At 38.6% G+C, this 10665-nt stretch overlaps 1 protein-coding gene across 3 annotated transcripts in view; it reads right to left on the bottom strand.

The window, feature by feature from the left end:
• The window catches only part of LOC115436014 (tumor necrosis factor, alpha-induced protein 8-like protein 2 B), a 45294-nt gene extending 35436 nt beyond the window's left edge, over nucleotides 1-9858 (bottom strand). For 2 of the 3 annotated variants that reach the window (XM_030158701.1, XM_030158700.1), the window contains exon 1: nucleotides 9580-9858. The gene's annotated coding sequence lies outside the window, so the exon portion shown is untranslated. The remainder of the gene's footprint in view (nucleotides 1-9579) is intronic. The other variant, XM_030158699.1, reaches the window with a different exon arrangement.
• Between the last annotated feature and the right edge of the window lie 807 nt (nucleotides 9859-10665).

Genomic DNA, 10665 nt, shown 5'->3' with positions numbered 1-10665 from the left:
TTTCACTTTATCACCTGGTCAGTTAGACCACCTCCCCTTCATTAAGTAGACCTTCACAGTCACCACGACCCATTTCTGTTTAATCCTTTCATGCATGACTTATGAGAACCTTAGTCAAGATTTTTTTCCTGAGCGTGTTTATTCCTCATAAGGCATGGAAAAATAAAGCAATTAATTTTTTTAATGAACCTATTTTTCGTGTAATAAATACATTTTAATGTATTATTATTATTGTTATTATTATTATTATTATTATTATTATTATTATTATTATTATTATTATTAATAATAATAATAATAATAATAATAATAAGCGGGTTCAGATAATAAATGAATAATAATAATAATAATAACAATAATAATAATAATAATAATAATAATAATAATAATAATAATAATAATTATTACTATTATTATTATTATTATTATTATTATTATTATATTTTTTTAATTTTATTTGATATTATTTATTTTCTTTTCCCTTGCTCTTTTTCCTATTGTCATATATATATATATATATATATATATATATATATATATATATATATGTGTGTGTGTGTGTGTGTGTGTGTGTGTGTGTACAGTTTATATAAATTTTTTTATACTGCACTTATTAATGCTGTTTAAATATGGTTGTTAATATTTTTTAAATAATTCTCATTCTGTCTTTTCATTCATTTTTTTCAGTGGTTGTTTGTATGTGTTCCTGTCTGGGTGGGGTTATGCGTTGTTTCATGGGTAGATGTTTACAAAATCTAAAATATCCTTCCTGTTTAGTGAATATCTTATTCATGTTCTGTTATTAATAAAAAGACCTTTGAAAGAAAGAATAACCTATTTTTCACAAAGTTACAAAAATTTCCACTCATCTGGACACCATGTTTGGTTTTTGAAGCAAAGGAATATGTATTTAAAAAGCAGCATCAGAAAGTGATAAACTGTGTGAAAACTATGAAATGAAAACATTTTGGATGCAGCTCCTCTGATGTTTTCTCCTGTTTTCTCATACTCTAATACTAGTTATTACTCACATCATGGAGATAATATAAAAAAACCTTTTTGTTTAAGAAGAGAACAGTACAGTTACAGTACTGGTCTGAATGTCAGTGTATTATTATGGGATGGTGCATTAGTGTCCACTGTGTTGGCTGATATGGAACTGAAACAACCAAACCCATGAATATGCAAGAGAACAGCTGGAGAAGAACTGACCACTGGAGTGACCACTGGAGTGACCACTGTGCATGCATGAAAGGGTTAAACAGCAGCTGGGGAGGGGGGGCTGGAAGCTGGAGCAAAATTAACATTATAAATGCTTCAAATCACTTCAAACTGTAATTTTTATCATTATTATACACTAATAAAATTAATACGACTTCAGCTGACTAATATGACCAATGAGGTTGGCCTCAGGTTAGGCATTGAATTCCAATGCATTTCAAAATAATTTAAAGTTAGAAACGATAGGATGCAGCAGAGGTACCGCACTGCCATTTTATAATAACTACAATTATTATAATATGTATTTATTATCTTTGAAATTATTTAATAACACACATACCAGCAGATTTATACAACCTGTTTTATACATTTATAAGTGATTGAGTGACTGGACTTTTACTGTGAAAGGTGATAATGGTGTATATGTTCAGGACTTTTACTGTGAAAGGTGATAATGGTGTATATGTTCAGGACTTTTACTGTGAAAGGTGATAATGATGTATATGTTTAGGACTTTTACTCTGAAAGGTGATAATGGTGTATATGTTTAGGACTTTTACTGTGAAAGGTGATAATGGTGTATATGTTCAGGACTTTTACTCTGAAAGGTGATAATGGTGTATATGTTCAGGACTTTTACTCTGAAAGGTGATAATGGTGTATATGTTCAGGACTTTTACTCTGAAAGGTGATAATGGTGTATATGTTCAGGACTTTTACTCTGAAAGGTGATAATGATGTATATGTTTAGGACTTTTACTGTGAAAGGTGATAATGGTGTATATGTTCAGGACTTTTACTCTGAAAGGTGATAATGGTGTATATGTTTAGGACTTTTACTGTGAAAGGTGATAATGGTGTATATGTTCAGGACTTTTACTGTGAAAGGTGATAATGGTGTATATGTTTAGGACTTTTACTGTGAAAGGTGATAATGGTGTATATGTTTAGGACTTTTACTCTGAAAGGTGATAATGGTGTATATGTTCAGGACTTTTACTGTGAAAGGTGATAATGGTGTATATGTTTAGGACTTTTACTCTGAAAGGTGATAATGGTGTATATGTTTAGGACTTTTACTCTGAAAGGTGATAATGGTGTATATGTTTAGGACTTTTACTCTGAAAGGTGATAATGGTGTATATGTTCAGGACTTTTACTCTGAAAGGTGATAATGGTGTATATGTTCAGGACTTTTACTCTGAAAGGTGATAATGGTGTATATGTTCAGGACTTTTACTCTGAAAGGTGATAATGGTGTATATGTTCAGGACTTTTACTCTGAAAGGTGATAATGGTGTATATGTTTAGGACTTTTACTCTGAAAGGTGATAATGGTGTATATGTTTAGGACTTTTACTGTGAAAGGTGATAATGGTGTATATGTTCAGGACTTTTACTGTGAAAGGTGATAATGGTGTATATGTTCAGGACTTTTACTGTGAAAGGTGATAATGATGTATATGTTTAGGACTTTTACTGTGAAAGGTGATAATGGTGTATATGTTTAGGACTTTTACTGTGAAAGGTGATAATGGTGTATATGTTCAGGACTTTTACTCTGAAAGGTGATAATGGTGTATATGTACACACATACACACATACAGTCACATACACACATACATACACACACACACACACACACACACACACACACACACACACACACACACCATACAAATCCACATAATGATCCCACTCTTCCTTGAGCCACATATTGTGTAAATCACATTTCTTTGTGCATTTGTTTGAAGTTGTGAATATGTGGACTGTGCTGGAGGTCTACCCCTGACCCATTCCAAAGCCTGAGCCACACTGACACACACACACACACATACTGTTCCTGGTGGTCCACACTGCTGGGACTGTGAAATTCCCACATCCCCTCAGGTTATTACCCCCCCCCCCCCCATGAGCCAATAGTTTTTGTATGTTGGCTGGTAGTTGATTTTTACTGGCTTTATACAGAAGTAGAACTGTGTACAAATTTACCAAATCACTGAGTTTTAATAGTTTTGACTGCCAGAATAATAAATGAGTATGATCCAAATAAGCCACTTTATGGAAGACTCTGACTGCACGTTTCTGTAATATGAACAGAGGGTGTACAGTAGTTTTATAGTTATTGCCCATAATTCTTTGCAGTAGGTCAGGTATGGCAGGACCAGACAACAGTACAGTATATAGAGTGCCTTCTAATCCAGGATGTGTTTTACTTTGTTAATGATGGAAATGCTTTTGGATCCTTTTGTTTGGATGAATCTGATGTGTGATTTCCAGCTGAATTTATTGTCAATAATTATACCTAAAAATGTGTGTTCTGACACTATTTCTAACGGAACACTATTTATGCATATGCGTAATTCTGAGGGTTTTTTTTTTTATAATTGCCAAACAACAATGCCTTAGTCTTGTTTATATTTAGCAATAATTTATTCATGTCCATCCATAATTTTATTTTGGTTAATTCATTATTTATCATATCCATCAGTTTATTATCATTAGAATAGAATATATTGGTATCATCTGCAAATAATATTAATTTTAAAGCTTTAGATACATTGAATATATTGTTTATATATAAAATAAACAATTTGGGCCCCAATATTGAACCTTGAGGGACCCCACACACAATGTCCAGATATCCAGATGTATACTCCCCCATCCTCACATACTGCTGTCTCCTCGTCAAATAGCTTTTGAGCTAATTCAAGGCCACTCCCCTAATGCCATACCGTTTCAATTTATGGATTAAAATTGAGTGACTGTGTCAAAGGCTTTCTTTAAGTCAATAAATATTCCAGCTGCATATTTTTTAGTATCCAGTGCATTTGTAATCTCTTCCACTGCTTCCACTATTGCCATTGAAGTTGACCTCTTTGCTCTAAATCCATACTGACTTTCATTTATTAGGTCATATTTGCTTAAAAAGGTTTCTAGCCTATTATTAAATAATTTTTCCAGACTTTTTGAAAATTGTGGGAGCAGAGAGACGGGTCAGTAGTTTCTGAAGATGTGTTTGTTCCCATTTTTATATAAAGGTTTTACTTTTGCGATTTTCAGTTTGTTCGGAAATGCACCAGTTTGAAATGACAGGTTACAAATACATGTTAGTGGTTTCAAAATACTAATTATTACTTTTTGACTAAGATCATGTCTAAGTCATAACAGTCTGCAGAGGTTTTATTTTTAAATGTATGAACAGTGGTTAAGGTCTCAGACTCAGTCACAGCACAGACAAAGACTGTGTCTGGGTTCCTTTGTAGAAGTGGTTCATTTTGTTTATCGGTTCTAATGTCAGGTATTTTTGCTGCCAATTCTGGGCCGATGTTAATGAAAACTAGTTGAGATTATTCACCACAGCATTCATATTGTATTTGTCACCAGTCCTATCAATGATAATAATCTGGATATGTCTTCTTTTACTGTGAAAGGTGAAAACAGAACGGGTGGATGTGCGACTGGTAACAGCTGAAATAATCTGCTGTTGATTTGACTGAGTTATGTTTAGAAAATACAGTGAGTTTACAGAGAGAACAACACCATGAAAAGGTCAGAGATGGGACCAGGACGTCGTGTGTGTGTGTGTGGGGGGGGGGGGCATTTTGCTTTTTTGGGGGTGCAGAAAAACATAGTTGGATCAGGGGGTGTTTAGTCCATTCAGCTCTGCTAGGCTGGACATTTCACAGAGGAGCTGAGCTTGTCCCTGTTGGGGACAGTTCTTGTCCCTTGGTGGGGGGGGGGCTAGTTCCTGTGGGTGGAACTGAATCTATTCAAACCTAATGTCAGTACATTTACAACAGTTCTAATAATAATATGTGGAACTTAGATGTCAGATCGTTTCTAATAGTTCCTCCCGGAGGTATTGTCATCACTTTGTTTTGTGTTTGTTTGCTTGTTTGTTTGTTTGTTAGCAAGATAACTCAAAAAGTTATGGATGGATTTTCATGAAATTTTCAGGAAATGTTGATACTGGCACAAGGAAGAAATGATTACATTTTGGTGGTGATCGTAGGGGCAGATCTGTCTTGGCAAAGGTCTGCGCTCGCACAATACCTCCTGACGGAGGTATTGTGATCACTTTGTTTTGTTTGTTTGTTTGTTTGTTTGTTCTCATCTTTAGTATAAAACTCTTCCCCCCATCTTTCCCAAATCTTCCCCACAGATAGGCCTAGGCCCTGGGACCAACCCATTCCATTTTGGTCCCAGTAGGACAAAGTTCAAGGTCACAGCAAGGTCACAACATCTACAGTTTTCCATCTGTCATCATTGAGACATTTTCAGAAATTCATCCAAAATTCAAAACGACTCCAATTCTCCTCCAATTGGATCCACCTGTAGCTTAGAACAATCTCTTGTATCTGGAACTAAATTGTCCACATCCACTGTGGAATGTGGACTCTGTGGACATTTACACTGAACACTGAAAATCCCATTTCCCACACATTTAAAATTAGAACTCAACTAATATTGATGTGAATTGAATCTAATTGGACAGACATATGACTGGGACCAGATTCAACTGTTTGTGTGTATGGAACAACCTGGAAACTGTGGAATTTAAACAGAAACAGTGGATCCACACATGCACAGAGTTCAGGGTGAAGGAGGAGCTCTGAGTTCTGAACACTGGGTTTGAATGTTTACTGTTGTGTCACCACAAAACCATCAATTCTGTAAATAAAAGTCTAATCTGTGCTTAGAGCCCAAGGCTTTAAAAGTGTAAAATTAGTAAAATGACATTAAAAAAATGGACAAATAGATTAAGACTGACCTTTCTAAGAGCAACAGAACTTTTTGAGTGAAAGATCTGTTGACTTACTGAACTTCAGTGGTATTCTTATTGTTCTTATTCTTGTATGTAAACCAGGGGTGGGGGGAGTGGCAGTTCATCACATGCGATAATGAAACAGACATTAGCCCATGGGCTCAGTGATGCTGTTACTGTTTCTGCTTCTGCCCAGATCCAAACCCTGTCATCCACATCATAGTCAGTCCTGTTCCCACTGACAGATCCAGCCAAAACGACCAGGAGTTTATTACCTACTGATCAATCCACTGATATTTATCAATGAATAATGGATGTACATCATTTTATCTTTGAGCTGAAAAAGTGTGTTCAACCCTAGAGGTGTGTGACAGGTGTCACCTACAATAATATCCTAAATGTTGGTTTTATGATGTGCAATTTTACATTATGGAGTATTCATACTGTCTGGAAAAGAAAACAAATGGACGGAGCATAGACGGTAACAGAGAGTTCCATGAAAGTCCTGAGTGGCTGAATGCGTGGCTCAGGAGCCAATCAGTGGACAGGATTCAGTTTGTGGTGACTGGGCGGAGCCAACACACAACAACATCACAAATGGAGGAAATCTGCAGGAGTTTACAGTCGACAGCATTTTATGTAAAAAAAAAAAAGAAAAGAAAAGAAAAGAAAGAAAGAAAGAAAGAAAGACAGAAAGAAAATCCCATTTTAAAGGACATTGTCGGATTATTGCTGCTGGGAAATTGAAAAAAAATTCTTCAGACTATTTTTGTGCCTACACCCCCCCCCCCCCCCCCCCATTCACCCCTGGGTTAGATGATCTGGTGAAATTGTATTTCTGAAGAAGGTTTGGATCCTTTTTGGGATGTGACGTTTACTCCTGTGGGGTGGGGGGGTGTCACCATTTATAAGGAGTCTATGGAGTTTTTGGGCGGCGCCCCAAACAGGAAACACATGACTGGACAATTCACTGAATGATGAAAACCTTTTTAAACTCCACTAGACTCAGATTCTACACAGTCCTCTGTATCATGTACAGCTCAGTTATTTAAATATTCATGTTTTTGTCAAATTTGTTCTTGTGATTCCTATCGTCTTCTTCATATGAGATGGGGGGGGGGGGGCTAGCGCCCTCTATTGACAAGCTGCCATTGATTGACAGGGTAGGTACACCTTCAAAGGACGAGTTAGGGTAAGCAACAAATGAAAGTTGGATAAATTTGAATGCAGTGTCCGAATCAGAGCATACATTAAAGCTAACAGGAGCAGAGAACACAGAGCAGTAGATGGAGGTTCAGGACGGACACCAGGGTGGTCCAACAGTCCTGGTCAAAAACACTGTTTCAGATCACCTTCATTAGAACCCTGCATTAGGTTTATGCATTCAAAAGATGACTTAGGAAAATATTTGGAAGAAAAAGCAGATGTTTTAGAGGTTGCACAAGTTGCTGAAGTTTCCTGTAAATGGACTAATTGTTCATTTTCAGCACAGACGAGACGAGCTGAGCTGTAAGAGAAGAGCAGAACTATCAGAACCAAGGTCTGAGGGATTCAGCTACAAATATATGGATGAAGTAACTCCGCCCACATCTGTGGAACTGGAGTAAATATATGGATGAAGTAACTCCGCCCACATCTGTGGAACTGGAGTAAATATATGGATGAAGTAACTCCGCCCACATCTGTGGTACTGGAGTAAATATATGGATGAAGTAACTCCGCCCACATCTGTGGTACTGGAGTAAATATATGGATGAAGTAGCTCCGCCCACATCTATGGAACTGGAGTAAATATATGGATGAAGTAACCCCGCCCACATCTGTGGTACTGGAGTAAATATATGGATGAAGTAACTCCGCCCACATCTGTGGTACTGGAGTAAATATATGGATGCAGTAACTCCGCCCACATCTGTAGTACTGGAGTAAATATATGGATGAAGTAACTCCGCCCACATCTGTGGTATTGGAGTAAATATATGGATGAAGTAACTCCGCCCACATCTGTGGTACTGGAGTAAATATATGGATGAAGTAACTCCGCCCACATCTGTGGTACTGGAGTGTAGAACTGGTTGTGGTCCATTCTGTGACTCCAGTGTGACACCAGAGCAGAAGCAGCTGATGGTGGACCACCTGATGTTAAATGCAGGTTCTTTGGTTCCTCTAAAGCGTTGGGATGTCCTTCATCCATCAGATTGTGAAGGGAAGCAGATCAGGGCTTTTGTCTCCACCAGCACCATGCGTTTGTTTGAACCTTTGGATCTGCCACAAACATTCTGAACAGTTCCTCCAGTAGACTGGGCTGATGATGCAGACTTTCAGAAGGAGGAGAAAACTGGGCATTCCACTAAAGCTGTCAATGATGTCACTGACAGAGGGGCGGAGCTTATTCCAGACTTCAACTGTAGCCGAACAACAAATGCAGATCACAAACAGTACTGGCAACAAGTTGTCAAAGAACACAGGAACATTTTTGGTCATTTCAATAAACCAACAGTGGTTGTTGGACTTTCTAAGGAACATTTTTATGTGAGTGTCAGTTTGATTTGGAGAATAAAATGACAGATTCTTCTGATCTGCCTTATTCATTTGAACAGTTCTGTTAGAGTATACAGAGACATCTGCACCTGTCTGGGACACCTCTGAATATTAATGAATTTGCATAACATTTGGACTGAAGTAATTTGGCCACATATTGAACCAAATGCAGGTTCTAATCCAGAGAATCTGAAAAACACATTTTTTTGGACCACCCTAATGAACATGCCTGCAAATGTAAAAAAGAAAAAAAAAAGTAGACAAAAGGCATTCCTCCCACTATAGGAAGGTAACAGTGCGCTCTTTTTGTGCAGCTGTCACTTCCTGTGTGACAGTTCTTAAACTCCGCTTTAATAAACTTGACAGTAGGAGCAGGAATCATCTGTTTTATGTGAACTTCACATGTTCAAACTAATGCATGAGTTTACACACATGCACAGTTACATGTTCAGCTTCACATTTAAGTCCATTGTTTTCCTTTCATTCCTTCTTCTATTGACTGTGATTAGACACAAGGAAGCCTTTTGAAACGTAAAAACAGCACATATTGCAGTTGGACTGATTGCACAACTCTTTGAAGTGTCTGTTGCTCAAACCTGCCTCCATCTGCGACGCCTCAAAAGGGAAGCGAAAACCTCGAACAGTTGAATTCACGCGTCAACGGCCTGTAGTTTGAAATGTGTGTGGTGCAAAGTTCAAGCTCCCACTCCCACCGTGTTCAGCTGAGAATTCAGCCCCAGTGGAGCAGTGGAAACTGAAGGTGTAGGGCCTTCAGAAGTGAGTAAGTGTCAGCCTGTTCAGACCCAGTGTGTTTTCATCTGTTCATTCTCTGTACATGTTTGAACAGGACTGTGAGCGCACATGCACTCAACATGGGGAAGTGAGAGAGAGCAGATAACAACATGTTCCAATCTGTCTGTCTGTGCTGCACACCAAAAACACACACCTAACCCTAACCCTAGACCTGAACCTGTTCTTCTGGGTCCAGGGGGTCCAGGGGGTTTTGGGTTTGGTTCTACAGTCATATGTCCAGAGCAGAAGGGTCTTACCTGTGTCTGCTGGGTCCTCCTCCCTCCTGTCCTGGGTCAGATGGGTCTGGGTTCTGGGTTCTGGTTCTGGTTCTGTCACAGCCCACACACACCAGGCGCTTTAATCAGATCCTTTCATTTTCCAACATGAGCAGAAGCAGAAGTTCCAGAAAACAGACCCTCCTGCTGCGCTGTCACTGCTTCAGCCCTGACTTCAGATAATGTTGACTTGGACTTCCTTGAGGAACTAAATTACTATGACACACCCACAAGCCTCTGCCGCTCACTCACACTCTCTCTCTCTCTCTCGCTCACTCTCTCTCTCTTTCTGTCTCTCTCGCTCACTCTCTCTCTCTCGCTCACTCTTTTGCTCACTCTCTCTCTCTCTCACCTGTCTTGTGTTTTCTCTGTAATGCTCCCTCTCTCTCTTCTAACTCCACTGTTCTTTCCCTTCTGCCCTTACTAATCTCTCTCTCTCTCTCTCACTCTCTCTCTCTTTCTGTCTCTCTCTCTCGCTCACTCTTTTGCTCACTCTCTCTCTCTCTCACCTGTCTTGTGTTTTCTCTGTAATGCTCCCTCTCTCTCTTCTAACTCCACTGTTCTTTCACTTCTGCCATTACTCATCTCTCTCTCTCTCTCTCTCTCTCTCTCTCTCTCTCTCTCTCTCTCTTCCCTGGTGGTGGTGGTATTGTTGGTATTGCTGATGTTGTGTCAGTGTCGTCTGTTCGTCTTTCAGACAGCTGAAGCTCACTGTCACTTACATCAAAAAAACTGTCCAGTTATTTCAACATAAATTCATCCTCCGTTCCTTTTTCAGAAAATGCTCAGTGACCTTATCGAACCAAGTAAACAAGACAACATGTCCCTTCAGTCCAGTGTACCAGTTAGTCCAGTCCAGTGTACCAGTTAGTCCAGTCCAGTGTACCAGTTAGTCCAGTGGTTGTGTTTTCTTTCAGGTCAGTAAATGAACAGTTCATTTGGTTTCTGTGATTTCACAGCAGAATGTGTGACGGTATTAAACTGAACTGTGTCAGTGAAGGAGCAGATCTGAAAACAACTGTCAATCAAACCGCATTCAGCCTTCGGACCCGTCCTCCGATCGGCACG

This window comes from Sphaeramia orbicularis, chromosome 16 (assembly GCF_902148855.1).
Source record: "Sphaeramia orbicularis chromosome 16, fSphaOr1.1, whole genome shotgun sequence".
NCBI lineage: Eukaryota > Metazoa > Chordata > Actinopteri > Kurtiformes > Apogonidae > Sphaeramia > Sphaeramia orbicularis.
This window is presented reverse-complemented; position numbering and strand designations above follow the sequence as displayed.